We start from the raw sequence: 14,515 nt of genomic DNA on the forward strand, positions 1-14,515 counted from the left end.
TTTCTTTATACACAGAAAATTCCCAAATGACTTCACTAGTACATTTTACAAGGCATTTAATGAAAATAAAATGACAATCTGTTAAAAATGATATAACATATAGAGAAAAATAGAACATTCCCCAACTCATTTTATAGGCCAGCATAATCACAGATACTAAAAATCTGGAATATAACAAGAGGCATTTCAGGTCAATATTACTCAAGAACATACAAGAAAAATCCCAAATAATGTAATAGCTATTCAAATCTAGCAATATATTAAAAATATAATATATCTGAACCAAGTTGAGCTTACTCCAGAAAGGCAAGGTTGGTTTAACAATACAAAGCTGAGCAATGGAATTCATCACAACGTAATTAAGGGCAAAAATGATGTGTTCATCTCTATAGATGCTGAATAATATTGATAAAATTCCACATTTTAGGGTAAAAACTCCTCCAAGCAAAGTAGTAATAACAGGGCACTTTCTTAAACTGATAAAATTACCTACAGAAAAAAGCTGCAATAAAAATCATACTTAATTATGAATTGCTAGAAGCTTTTCCTTTGTGACTGAGAACAAGACAAGTTTGCCTGTGATCATTTCTATTCATTGTTGTACTGGAGGACCTTAACAAAGAAATAAGGTAAGATAGAAACTTGGAACTGAGACAGAGGAGAACAAAAATAACTGAAGTCTACAAATTTGCTTGGCCCTCCTTTATTTTGGGAAGAGTGTGGCTAGGACTAATTTGTTCTAAGTTTTGTATATCTTTTTTTAACCTTTTCTTTCTTATATTTGGGTCTATGCAAGTTAAATGGCATATCTGGGAAAAAATATAAAACGATGGTTAGTGGCCATTTGAATTGACTTCTGCAGGGTGGAGACATTTTGAATCAGCCTTGTTGTAGTCAATGGGGCTTTCTGAGGCTTAGTGAAAATCCTTACTTGTGCCCTATTCAGGCCAATGTTGCTAGAATATCTTATTTTGATTTTACTATGGCTGATAACAGGCAGAGTATGGAAAGTATTATTTTGGAAGATATTTTCTCTAGGGCTATTTTTTAGAACAAAATCAACAGGGTACTGACATATTTTCGGATACTGGAGCACTGACTGATCCTACTGATATATGTTTGGATACTGATTGTGACTCCCGTACTCTTAAAGAAAATGACATACATCTGGCTATTGCACATGCATGAAAATGTCTAAGCCTGATACTAATGGATGAGTAAGCTTAGCTTTAACAATCGGAATAAACATAAAACAATTTATTTAAGACTTGCTATTACTAGACAAGTTCAAACAACAAGGATGATCATGATAGAATTAACAAAGATCTTTGCATAACAGACTGACAGGCCATACAGTTATGAAAGAAGCAGTAGATGTAACCTACATGGACATCACTGTGGCTTTGATTATATTAAAATGATATTCTCCTCCAAAAAGAGAGGAAGATTTCTCTACTATTCTTATATATCTATTGGGAGGGAATTAAGAAGGAAAAGGTAATTGAGGGAGTCACTGGGCAGGTGAAAAGTATAGTCAGAATGAGTATACTTGGGAGTGGGGTCATAGGTTCCTAAGTGAATTTAGGATGTTTCCATAGATGGCATTAACCTTCTTTCCTTTTTAGTCCGACTCAAGTGGTTACAACTAAACATGGTGAGTTTTTTCCACTGATTTGGCTGCTGTTGGGCTGCATACATGCAATGTCAAAACGACAGAACACTTTTGAAACTTTGCCAACATGGGCGATTGACTCACACCACCAGTTACAAATAAATGTTTAAGAGTCTTCCATATACTGAAGAGCTGATGTTTAAATTCATCTTACTTCTCACAAACACATAAAGTGTGATGAAGCTTGTTGCTCCTAGGTAGGCAAAGAAAGATCAGCAGCACACCACTGAAAACATGTGAGTGTAGCCATATGTTGAGCCTCACTAGCAATTATGGAATGCTTTAAAATAGATAGGTATTCACGTATTGAAGTTATGAGTTTTAGATGTTTATCTTATTTGATGCAGCCATCTGAACCAAATTGTGAGATTTGGTTTTTCTTTTTCCTTTTTTCTAGACAGGGTTTTGCTCTGTCACCAGGCTGGAGTGCAGTGGCACAATCTCAGCTCACTATAGCCTTGATCTCTCAAGCTCAAGCAATCCTCCCACCTTAGCCTCCTGAGTAGCTGGGACCACAGACAAGTACCTCTATACCTGGCTAATTTTGTGTGTGTGTGTGTGTGTGTGTGTGTGTTTATGTATGTATGTATGTATGTATGTATTGGTAGAGACAGGGATTTGCCATGTTGGCCAGGCTTGTCTTGAACTCCTGGTCTCAAGTAATCCTCCCACCTCGGCCTCCCAAAGTGCTGGGATTACAGGTGTGAGGCACCATACCCAGCCAAAATTTGATTTTTCAATGTGATTTCAGGATTTTAGAATGGGTGCTGTTTCTCCTACACTTTCCTTCCCTCAGTCTCCATGTTAGTTTGTACAGAGTATGCACTGTACAAGGTCAGCACATTTAAGGAATCACCATTCACATTGGGGACATATACAGAAGTAACTTACATGGAAGTGCTGCAGGTGAGTGTAGACATTCCAGGCCTCTTGGCCGAGTCCTGAAGCAGCAAGAGAGCACCCTCTACTCCATAAACTTTAACTCTCTCAGCTGGTCATGCACATCTCAGCAAAGCCTGCACTCTCACATTTACTTCGACATGAACATGTGCACATGGCTGTGCTTTCTCTGAGTGTCTGGATTCCAACATTTCCTCTTACTCTGAACTTGTCATGGTCACCTTATCTGGGGATGGAGTATGTGTACTCTTTATGTTTTATGTGCTGGACAGGAGGGAAGTGCACAGGAATGTATGGTTGTGTGTGTGTGCACAAACAGCTGCCACCCACAGGCTCTGGGATGATCTGACGACTCAAATGGACTACATTCAAATAGGCTTTTTCCAATCCCCTGCTTTCTTCTCTCTCTCCTGCCCTTCTCTGTTTTTTACACACTGGCTATCTCTATGGTCACTGTGGTAGGCTGAAAAAAATGACATCTCTGCCAAGATATAGTCACTTCCTAAGCCTCAGAACCTGTAAATATTTCCTTATATAGTAAAGAGTGGATATTACCTTATATAGCAAAATATGCAATGAAGTTAAAGACATTGATAGGCAGTGCTTATCTTGAATTTTCTTGGTAGGGCCTAAATGCAGTCACATTATCCTTGTAAGATAGAGGCACAGGGAGTTTACAGACAAATACAGTCACCTAATGTGGCCAGAGGGGTCAACAGCTGATTGCTGTGTATGATTGTTGGGATTACACGTTAATATATATACTAGTTTTCTATTGCTACATAACAAATTGCCACAAACTTAGTAACTTACAACACATTTATTGTCTCACAGTTTTTGTGGGTCAGTTAGTTGACTTAGTTGGGTCCTCTATCAGGCTGCAATCCAGGTGCCAACCAGAGCTGAGTTTTCATCTAGAGGCTCACTGACAATGGATCTGCTACCAAGCTCTTGTGGTCATTGGCAGAATTCATTTCTTTGTGTTGGTAAGACTGAGGACCCTGGCTTCTTGCTGGTTATTGGCTGGAGACCACCCTCAGCTTCTAGAGGCTTCCACAGTTCCTTGTCACATACCATAGATCCACTCAACATGGCAGCTTACCTCTCCAAAGCCAGCAAGGAAGAAAGATAGCAAGTTGGCTAGCAAGGTGGAGTTATATAATGAAATGTGATTATGAGAGTGACATCCCATCGCCTTTGCCATATTCTGTTGGTTACAAACAAGTCACAGGCCCCACCACACTTGAGAGGCAACCATATAAAGGTATGAACTCCAGTAGGTGGGGATCATAAAAGCACGTTAAAGCCTGTCTACTACAATATATTTCTTTAAGAAATGGTATGGAAAGATGTTGATCCAAGGGTACAAAGTTTGTTTTGCAAGATAAATAAGTTCTGGAGGGCTAATGTACAGTCTAGTGACTACAATTAACAATACTGTACTGTATATGTTACGTAGAAGTTGCTAAGGGTAGATTTTGAGTGTTTTCACCACACACACACACAAACACAATGAAAATGGTAACTATGTAAGGTGATGAACATGTTAATTAGCTTGATTGTGATTATTTCAGAATGTGTATGCATATCTAAACATCAAATTGTACACTTCAAATATATACAATTTTTGTCAATTATACCTCAATAGGGCTGAAAACAATTATTAAAGAATGAGAAACTTTTCCTAATTCACACGAAAGTATCATATTGGTAGTAGCAGCTTTTTGTCCACCCTAACGCTTTTTATTTTTTTCTGACAAAAGTAGTGCTAATATGATAAATCAAGGGACAGATATATAGTTATTAGCTGACGGAAAGTGATAAAATTGGAAAGAATATAATCATGGTGTAATTTTACAGGCATTCTTTCCATTTTGATAACATTTATTAGAATGTGCCTGACAGAAATCTTAATAAATAAACCACCACAACTTAAAATACCTCCTCTTGGCTTGAATTGTTTTGTTTTATCAGAAAATATCTCCCATACAGGTTCTATAAATATGCATGTTATAAAGTTGGGTGTTCATCTTGGTGAATTTAGAAAGTAGAGGTTGCTCATTAGTGTTGATCTAGTTTTTCTCGGTACCTGTAACTAGAAAGTATTATGAGCTATAGTGTGTTGGATGGGAAATACTTGAAAATAATTTTCTTCTTCAAAATCTTGTCCATTCCCATTGGCCCAGCCAGGTTTTAGGCCTGAGTCACCACTTATCTGGACTGTTGCTAAAGACTCCAGACTTCTCTTATTCTAGTCTATGCCTATCTGATTTGTAGTTCTCCTCAGCTTATATACTTTTTGTAGTGCTTCATTTCCTTCATCTTAAATTCTGAGTCCTTTTGACTATTCTCCAAGGCCCCACATGGTCCCCCTGCTGGCCATTTCCTTCAGGCTCTTCATATCAGAGCGAATGAGGAAAACATGCTCTTCTTCTGTGCCATAGGCCTTTGTACATTCTGTTCCTTCTACCTGAAATGTCTTCTCCCCTTTCTTCAACTCGTAAACTGCAATTCGCTTCTTTAGTGCTTTGTTTTGTTTTGTTTACATATTTATTAACTTGTATTATGAAACATTTCAAACATAAAAGAAATATACAGAGTAACATAATAAGCATATCCCTACCATCTGTTTAAAAAATATTGGTATCTTGCCATATTTACCTCAGACATATGTTTTTCCATTTCTGTAGTAAACATTTTCTGACAAACAGAAAGTTGAAAGAGTGGTACAATGAACACTCATATACCTGGTACTGAGTTTTGACAATTGTTAATATTTTGCTTATTTATTCTCCTTCTCTCATTTTGTTTATTTTATTTATTACCACCTCCCCCAACACCACATACATGGGAAACATTTAAAGTTAAGTAAGTCATTGCAGGCATCACCATGACACTTGACCTCAAAATATTTCCGCATACCTCTCCTAAGTGTAAGATGTTCTTCCACATGACCTCTACGTCATTGCTGCATCTACGAAAATTAACAAGAATTCTCTAACCTCATGTAATACTCTGTCAATATAAAAAGACAATTTCCCCCCAAAGTATCTTTTTATATCTTTTTTTTCTTCTCAACATCCATTCAAATTTCACTTCTGACATTTGGTTTTGTTTCTTCAAATTATTTCATTCTAGAATGGTCATCCCTACAATTTTTTCTTCTGATATTGACTTTTTGAAGTCATCAGGACAATTGACTAAGTGGCATAATGCATAATCTGGACTTCTAAGAATCTTTTCTCATGTTTTCATTTAATATCCACTTTAGAACACATGTCTCCTGATATCTAAACGCTTTCCTCTTTCCCATCACTCTTTTACCTCATGGTTTTAGCATACCTTGATGCCTGAATCAATGATATAATTAGTGATTCTAAGATGGTAATTTTCTAATTCTGTCAATTATTCTACACTTATTAGTTGCCATTCTGCTAAAAGGAAGAGCATTTATCACTGATCAACTGGAAGTGAACTTCAGTTCCTCCTCTAGGGTGATTACTTCATTCTTTTCCTTTAATTAGCAATTTTTAAAGTAAGTCATCTCAGTGCTGGCAGATGAGTGGGTTTTTCCTTCTTTTCTTCCTTTTAAGTATTATTATGGGCTATCTTAGTATGAGTTTCCCCAGAGACAGACCCTGAGACAGAATTCAAATGAAGGTATTTGTTTAGAAAGTGATTCCAAAAACACTGGTAGAGGAGTAGGGAAATGAGACAGGGAAGAGATGGAAGATAATCAGGCAGTGTTACTTAGTGGCTCACCACTACAATTGACTAGACCTTAATCCTGATGCAGAAAAGAGCCATGTAACACATGTGCCACAGAACTATCTCATTTGAGAGGTGTTTATTCACCAATTTCTGTCAGTCATTCTTTGAAGACTGCTCCTAGGAGCATTAATTAGTTGGTATTATCAACTGGCCATGTGGGCAGGCAAAAGGGCTCCGATATCCAGAGAAAGCCCTCCAGCAAAGAAACACGGGTGCTGGCAGGTGCTGGCACTCAGAAGCCTCCTGACGATTCTCCTGATGAAGGGATATGAGTAAGGCACTAACAGTTAAGGTCAGCTACAGTTACTCATGAGTTTTTATTTATTCAGTGTGTTACCATCACTTAGAGTCATTACTTCTGATGCTTAAAGTCGCCCAAATTTGGCCAGTGGGAACCTTTTCAAGCCTACTTGCCCTGTATTCTTTTGGTACACTTTTCATTAGCTTTGGGAACTTTCTTACTTTCTGAGACATGATGAATCAGACTTGGAATTAATCATTTCTCCAAGAAGTTCTGATTATATTATGAAGGAAACTAAGATCTGAGATACTCACTGTTTCTGAGTATGTGTTTCTTGGCCCTTTGAGTGGCCTAGTTTCACAAGTTCACATTGAAATTTTCAATTCCAGTTTATACAGAATTCTTAATATATTTTTAACTTTTGTTTTCTTTTCTCTTACACTGAATATATGGTTTCTAATGCCACAATTATTTAAAAATTAGTATACCAATATTGCTACTGAGTATATATTATAATTTCTTTGTAATTATTTTTGTTCTTACTATATTTTAATAAGCACATACAGAGCACTGCATTCTACAATCACTTGAAATAATTTTCTGTCTCTTCTGTGCCTTTTAAAAACATTTTGATATAGTTATGATCATTTCTTGCCATTTTAGAGGTTTTTTTTATTTTTGAATATAGTAAAACATTTGCACAGTGCATATATCAAAACATATATAAGAAAATACTCAGAGAAATCTGCCTTTTTTAGTTTCCTGGTTTGCCTTTACTGTGCTTGTTTTTGCATATGTATTTATACTTCCCTTGCTTTATTACCAAGATGGTAGACTAGTATATGTACTGTTATGTACTTTGCCTTTTCTTTCTAACAGTGTATCCTCGACTTTAATTCATAGAGATCTCTCTCATCATCTTTTAAAGTTGCATAGCACTCCATTTTGTAGCAGACACACAGTTTATACCACTGCTGTTGAATGACATTTGGGTTGATTCCAAACTTTTTCTTTCTCAAATAAAGCCGCAATGGATAATCTTGTGTGTGTGTGTGTGTGTGTGTGTGTGTGTGTGTGTATGTGTTTTTAAAGGTGTAACTTAGAGTAGATTCTCTGACATCCATAGCCTCACCAGTAGACTATTGTTATTAATGCACTTGCTTATTCCTATTATACTCTCATATTATTTATACTGTTGCACTTTTCCTTCTAAAGTCTTTTGTCTCCAAGTTTCCTTTTGTCTAATTGCATTGGCTAATACCTCCAATACAATGTTAAGAGTAGTGGACACAGTAAGATTCTTACACTGTCTCTGACTATACTGTGAGTGCCTGCACTGATTCCCTATTAAGTAAGATGCTGGCTTTATTCAATCTTATTTTATCATGATAAAGAAGGACCAATGCCTATTTTATTAAATGTTTTAAAAGAATGGGTTTTGACTATTACCAGATGCCTTTTTAAACATATATTTATAGTTTTAAAGATATATTAACATAAAGTATACATTAACATATTTAAAAAATTTTTGCAACTTTCTTACATTCTTGGAATAAACCCTGCTTGTTTATGATATGTGAGGAGCTCTGTGGACCCACTCCCCAGTGAAACCGATAGATATTATAAAAAACAAACAAGCATTTAAAGTCTCTGGAAATAGCCCTAAAGGCATAATGAAAATGAAGAAACATTTATTCAAGATTACTTACCAAAACTCAGGATGAACTGTAAGTCTGTGGTATTTGTATCCTCCCTCCCTTCTCTCAGTTCAGTGAGTCAGAAACTCCACTCAATACTGGTATAGCCAAGACTACAGGGCTCCTTTTTCTCCCAGCTCCCAGTTGAGGGCTATCTTACTGGGAGAGGCACAAAACCACCATTTCTCATCCTGCCCTCAGCTGCCTGTTGCTGAATCTAAGCTCTCAGTAAGTGCAGGTGAGAGGGAGGGGATCCCTTGTTCTGCCCAGTCCTCACTTGTGGAATGGAGTCTCTCTATGTTGGGAATGGCCAAGAACAAATCAAAAGAACAGGGCTGGCTGAGTGCAGTGGCTCACACCTGCAATCCCAGCACTTTGGGAGGCCAAGGCAGGAGGATCACTTGAGCCCAGGAGTTTGAGACCAGCTTGGGCAACATATGAGACCCCTGTCTACGCAAAAAAATTAGAAAAAATATTAGCCAAGTGTGGTGCATGGGCCTGTGGTTCTAGCTACTTGAGAGGCTGAGGTGGGAGGATCACTTGAACCAGGAGGTGGAAGGTTGAGGTTGCAATGAGCCTTAATGTCGCCACTGCACTCCTCCCTTTGAGGGAGGCTTTGTCTTAGGAAAAAAAAAGTAAGAGGGCAGAAGTCCAGAAATGTATTTCACATAGCCAGCCAAAAAAAAAAAAAACTACCAACCTTTAAGGCTAAAAACAAAGCAAAACCAGTTACTACTAATCTTAAGAGGATAAATATTATGAATAATGAAAAAGTTAACAGTTAATAAAGCTTTTGTAAGTATACAAAAGAAACTTGCACACTTCTCAAGAATGAACTGATTTTGAATCTCTGCAGAATGAACTGATTCCTCTGCAGTGTCATGAAGGAAAATCAGCTAATATTGATGAAGCTACAGAATTAATGGCTCACTTGTAATACGGTAGTGATGCATCTAATTTCCCCAGAAGACCAACAACTAAATGTTTTTTACAAAAAAAAGTCTTTCTTCAACCTAGAATGCATTCACATATTGTGAGGGTTGGAAATGCAAGGTTGGTTTATTATACCATTTGTTATATAATCCACATTTTCTCCCACTGATTTGTAAGGTCACATCTGTCATAAGCAAGTAGAGCAAAGTGTCCAGAAATAAACTTATGCATATATGGAAAGACTGTATTTATCTAGCCATATGCTAGTACCATACAGTATTAACTACCAAAATTTCACAATGGTTATGATATTTGATATGGCACATAATGCTGCCCTTATATCCAGTTATTCATAAATTTTTGACTATAGCCATGTATATCTTGGGATTCATTTGTCAAGTTTTATGTAAAATCCTGCTTGGATTTTAATCAAAATTGTGGTGAAATTATTCTCTAGAGAGGTCTTGTACATATTTGCTAACCTTATTTCTAGAAGTGTAATGACTATTGTTCCTTGTGAATAGAATATTTTTTCAATAGCATTTAAAAATTTACTTGTTAATAATATATAGGTATGTTGTTGATGTTTGTATGTTAATGATATATTAAACAAGCTTGCCAAATCTTAAATCCAATTATTTTATTCAAAATTCTCCTTTATTTTCTATGTAAATAGTAATAGATAGAAATGAGAATAGATATGCTAAAATGTGAAATGGTATGACTTTGTGGTTTAACTTGCATTTTCTTGCTTATTAATGAGGATGAACATCTCTTCATTTGTTTGTCAGTCATTCAGGTTTCTTATTGATTCTTCCTTTCCTAGGAATTCCTATTCCTAGCTCCTAGTCTGTCCATTTGGGAATCCCATTCCTATTCCTGTTCTGATCTGAATAGAATTGAACACAGAATTATTTTATTTTAAAAAATCTGTACTGTTATGTAGAATCTTACATACTTAATATTGCATTTACATACATTTTCCCCTTGTAATTATCTCAGAACATGGCTTTATTTGGAGATAGGGAATTCATTGGTTTCTTGAAACAACCTTCTTTTCACTGTGTTGATCTGTTCTATTTTTTTTTCTATTTCACTACATTTCTCACATATTTATTATTTTTTATCCTTATACTTTCCTTAGGTTTAATTATATTTTCCTAACTTTTCCATTGAATGTTTACCTTTAGTTTGAATCCATTTAATATTTTAAACAGTGAATTCGAGCTATTAATTTTTTGTAACTGCTGTGTCTCCCAAATTTTGATGTCATTCTTTTGGTTAAGTTTACTTTCTAAACATTTACAAAATTCTTTTATGATTTCTCTTTTCTTTTTTTTTTATTGCATTTTAGGTTTTCGGGTACATGTGAAGAACATGCAAGATAGTTGCATAGGTACACACGTGGCAGTGTGATTTGCTGCCTTCCTCCCCTTCACCTCTACCTGGCATTTCTCCCCATGCTATCTCTCCCCAACTCCCCACCCCTGTGCTGTCCCTCCCCTATTCCCCCCAACAGACCCCAGTGTGTAGTGCTCCCCTCCCTGTGTCCATGTGTTCTCATTCTTCAACACCCACCTATGAGTCAGAACATGCAGTATTTCATTTTCTGTTCTTGTGTCAGTTTGCTGAGAATGATGTTCTCCAGGTTCATTCATGTCCCTACAAAGGACACAAACTCATCGTTTTTGATGGCTGCATAGTATTCCATGGTGTATATGTGCTACATTGTCCCTGTCCAGTCTATCATTGATGGGCATTTGGGTTGGTTCCAGGTCTTTGCTATTGTAAACAGTGCTTCAATGAACATTCCTGTGCATGTGTCCTTATGGTAGAACGATTTATAGCCCTCTAGATATATACCCAGTAATGGGATTGCTGGGTCAAATGGAATTTCTAGGTCCTTGAGGAATCGCCACACTGTCTTCCACAATGGTTGAACAAATTTACACTCCCACCAACAGTGTAAAAGTGTTCCTGTTTCTCCACATCCTCTCCATCATCTGTTGTCTCCAGATTTTTTAATGATTGCCATTCTAACTGGCATGAGATGGTATCTCAATGTAGTTTTGATTTTCATTTCTCTAATGACCAGTGATGATGAGCATTTTTTCATATGTTTGTTGGCCTCATGTATGTCTTCTTTTGTAAATTATCTGTTCATATCCTTTGCCCACTTGTGAATGGACTTGTTTGTTTTTTTCTTGTAAATCTGTTTTAGTTCTTTGTAAATTCTGGATATCAGCCCTTTCTCAGATGGGTAAACTGCAAAAATTTTTTCCCATTCTGTTGGTTGCCAATTCACTCTAGTGACTGTTTCTTTTGCCATGCAGAAGCTGTAGAGTTTGATTAGGTCCCATTTGTCTATTTCAGCTTTTGTTGCCAATGCTTTTGGTGTTTTGATCATGAAGTCCTTGCCTTTGCCTATGTCCTGAATGGTTTTGCCTATATTTTCTTCTAGGGTTTTTATGGTGTTAGGTCTTATGTTTAAGTCTTTAATCCATCTGGAGTTAATTTTAGTGTAAAGTGTCAGGAAGGGGTCCAGTTTCTGCTTTCTGCACATAGCTAGCCAGTTTTCCCAACACCATTTATTAAACAGGGAATCCTTTCCCCATTGCTTAGAGAACACCACAAAGATATTCCTCAAGAAGAGCAACCCAAAGGCACATAATCATCAGATTCACCAGGCTTGAAATGAAGGAGAAAATGCTAAGGGCAGCCAGAGAGAAAGGTTGGGTTACCCACAAAGGGAAGCCCATCAGACTCACAGCTGATCTCTCAGCAGAACCCTACAAGCCAGAAGAGTGTGGAGGCCAATATTCAACATCCTTAAAGAAAAGAACTTTCAACCCAGAATTTCATATCCAGCCAAACTAAGCTTCATAAGTGAAGGAAAAATAAAATCTTTTGGAAACAAGCAAGTACTCAGAGATTTTGTCACCACCAGGCCTGCTTTACAAGAGTTCCTGAAAGAGGCACTAGACATAGAAAGGAACAACCAGTACCAGCCACTCCAAAAACATACCAAATGCTAAAGAGCATGAACAAAATGAAGAATCTGCATCAACTAATGGGCAAAACAGCCAGCTAGCATCAAAATGGCAGTATCAAATTCACACATAACAATATTAACCCTAAATGTAAATGGACTAAATGCCCCAATCAAAAGACACCGACTGGCAAATTGGATAAAAATCCAAAACCCATTGGTGTGCTGTATCCAGGAAACCCATCTCAAGTGCAAGGATACACAAAGGCTCAAAATAAAGGGATGGAGGAAGATTTACCAAGCAAATGGAGTGCAAAAAAAAAGCAGGAGTTGCAATTCTCATCTTTGATAAAATAGACTTTAAAGCAACAAAGATCAAAAGAGACAAAGAAGGACATTACATAATGGTAAAAGGATCGATGCAACAACAAGAGCTAATGATCCTAAATATATACGCACCCAATACAGGAGCACCCAGATACATAAGGCAAGTTCTTAATGAGTTACAAAGAAACTTAGACTCCCACACAATTATAGTGGGAGACTTTAACACCCCATTGTCAATATTAGACAGATCAACCAGACAGAAAATTAACAAAGATATTCAGGACTTGAACTCAGACCTGGAACAAGCAAACCTAACAGACATTTACAGAACTCTCCATCCCAAATCCACAGAATATGCATTCTTCTTAGCACCACATCACACCTACTCTAAAATTGACCACACAATTGGAAGTATGATTTCTCTTTAACCTGAAATTCTTAGCCCTTGAGTTTCAAAATTATGTGCACTTAAATTGTATTTTATTTTTAACCCTGAAAAAATTCCCATCATTGTATTACATATGATCTACCGGTGCAGCTAATAGAATATAATTGGAAATGAAGTGAATTCAATTTTTTTAGAATTCTTAGTGGCTCTCGGAAGAATACTTCTATTTGCTTCAACCTTCCTACTGGTTTAACTGTGACAATAATAAAATATAACCTTTTTATTCTAGCAATAATCTCAAACAATCAAATCTTTCTGGCAATCAGAGTGACTGTCAGTGTGCAGAAGCAATAATATACTGCCCATAACTTTACAAGGTAAATATCTTTGTAAGCATCCTAAAATGTTTTAAGCTTTGGTGGAAATTGTGTCTAACTTTGAGGAGAATAATCCTCAAAAGACTCTAGGTAGAGCCAGTATTTTAGGAGGAACTGTGAAGCCATGCAAATAAATAGAACTGCTTTTTATTTTTAAGATTTTTTTTGTTTTTGAATTTAATTGCATTGTGGTCATAAAATGTGATATGTAAGACATCAATTCCTCATACTTTTTGAGATTATTTTTGTGATGCAGTGTTTGGTCAATTTTTGTAATTGTTCCAAGTATACTTAAACTATGGTCTCTGTTGGGTTCATGCCATTCTCTCTCTCTTTCTGGAAATATGTATATATATGTGTATATTTATATATATATATACATATATTATATATATGTGTATGTAAATATATGTATATTTATATACATACTCATGTGTATATATAATATTTATAATATATAGAATGTATATAATATATTTCTGTATGTAAATATACATATGTATGTGTATATACATATATACATATATATATACACACACATATATATACTTACAAACTGTTTTTCAAGTCTCAAACCTATGCTGTTACTTTATTTGCTTGATCTATCAATTTATAATTCAATTATGTTTAATATTCATCTAATACTGGATTTAACAATTTTTCCTTGTAACACATCTTGCTTTATGCGTTTTGAGGCTATATTATCTGGTGCACTTACATTTGTGATTTATAATACTGATGGTTATTGTTTTTGCACTGACTCTTTTTTTTAATGTAACATTCCTACTAATCCTTAATAATGCTTTTCATTTAAATCTGTTTTGTTTATATTAATGTGACTATACCAGTTTTCTTTTGTTTAATATCTTCCTGGTATAGCTTTCCTATAGTTTTATTTTAAAACTTTCCCTATGGTTTTGTTTGAGAAGTTTTTTTATATGAAGTATATAGATGGAGTGGGTTTTTTTTTTTTAGTATTCACTATCTTTTTGCATAAAAAGGAAGTTAGTACATGGATTTATGAATTTTTCTTTATATTTCTATTTATTCTCTGCTTATTTTGACACTAGATGCTTTTAATCTTTTTCACTAGTTATCCTTAACACTTTGACATATATACTTGTCTTTTTTTAATACTATGCAGAATCATTTCCTAACTTTCATCTTTTCCCTAACATACTAAAGACCTTTTCATGCTTTTATTATCCGTAAAATAACAC

The 14,515-nt window shown here is 35.8% G+C and overlaps 1 pseudogene; it reads left to right on the forward strand.

Moving 5' to 3' along the window:
- Positions 1-3,733: 3,733 nt before the first annotated feature.
- Positions 3,734-9,218, forward strand: LOC118150468 (ribosomal biogenesis factor pseudogene; annotated as a pseudogene).
- The last annotated feature ends 5,297 nt before the right edge of the window (positions 9,219-14,515 follow it).

Source organism: Callithrix jacchus, chromosome X (assembly GCF_049354715.1).
Source record: "Callithrix jacchus isolate 240 chromosome X, calJac240_pri, whole genome shotgun sequence".
NCBI classification, from domain to species: domain Eukaryota; kingdom Metazoa; phylum Chordata; class Mammalia; order Primates; family Cebidae; genus Callithrix; species Callithrix jacchus.